Source organism: Sinocyclocheilus rhinocerous, unplaced genomic scaffold (assembly GCF_001515625.1).
Source record: "Sinocyclocheilus rhinocerous isolate Xijiao unplaced genomic scaffold, SAMN03320098_v1.1 scaffold1725, whole genome shotgun sequence".
NCBI classification, from domain to species: Eukaryota; Metazoa; Chordata; class Actinopteri; order Cypriniformes; family Cyprinidae; genus Sinocyclocheilus; species Sinocyclocheilus rhinocerous.
Window position 1 is genome coordinate 332,282 of NW_015627232.1, and position 1,382 is coordinate 333,663.

Consider the following 1,382-nt stretch of genomic DNA (forward strand, 5'->3'; position numbering starts at 1 on the left):
AAAAAAAAATATATATATATATATATATATTTCTGCAATTTCTGTTGCAACATTTGAGTATAAAGCTATCAAATCTTTGTGTACTATTACAAATAAAGTTAAAAGTTAAAGCAATAACCTAAGTTCTGTATTGCCTGCATACTGGCTATTATTTATGTTCTTCCTCTAGTCTTGTTTTACATGATGCTAAAATGCAAATGGCCTCATCGTCTCTCTGTAAGGAGATGGAAGGCACTCTAGGATATGGTGAGAACTTGGTGAGATTAGACAGCTGTGTTTTGTCAGCGGCTTCAGCCCCGCCTTCGAGTGTGGCACTCGGTCGATGGGAGTGACACCAATTATTTATGTCACGTTCCCTCCGGAAGCAGAGGATGGAAACTCAACAAGAGAGGACCATCCATCAGACTTGTCCAATGGGGCTGTATATACCTATGACTCCAGCAAGCAAAGGCAGGGAATGAAGTCTCTTAGGACAGTTTCAAATAACCAGCCACACACTTACCTGTCAGAAAGAGACAGTAATTAAAAGTCCCTGAATATACACACAATTTAGTCTACAAATATCTATATTAGACTAATGGACTGGACAGGTGATGCTGTTTTGGGGGGCGTTAACTTGAGTAATTGGACTTGTCGTGGGATCCTTGGGCTCTGACCCGGTTCAGCAAACCGGCCGGCCTGTTAAAAACAGCAAAGTTGGAGAGCAAAAACAAAATGCAGGTTGTTTCAGATGTCTCACTGGCTGGGAATTGACTCTTAACTAGGTGGTTGATGGATGAGGTGGGTCAGGTTATTAATAGTTTGCTGATTTTCACCTTCAATATTTTCAGGGGGTATTTTTTATTGTGTCATGAATGTCATGGTATGATCTATTGAAGGGTCAGAGACAAAGTCAGCTCCCTTGAAATAATTTCCCTCTTATTGAAAACTTCTGAAAGGCACCATGACCAAAGCAACAGGGCTTTTGTAATGGAAGTAGACAGTTGATTTAGTGAAGAGTAATAGAGTGGCAGGTGTCTGTCACAGAATATGCATTTCACTGGAAGACAAGTGAAAATTAGTTATAGAGAGATTAGAGAGTAATGAAAGTCTATTTCACCATCAGCTCAGGCCAAAAGTATCTACAGGGAGTCATTATTATAGTGCTAATGCTTGCTAGTGACAAACTTAAATAACATAATGACCCCATAATTCAATTATTCAACATCCCTCTGGAAGGATTCTATATGTAGACGTACATCCTAGAAATTTGAGCCTTCTTTTAAAACTGGAAAATGTTCTTTTTTTTTTTTTTTAGAACTCAACCTTTTTGCTTGACAACTAACAATAAATAAATAAATAAAAACAATTTAAGCTTGAATATACAGTATTTATTTCAGGCA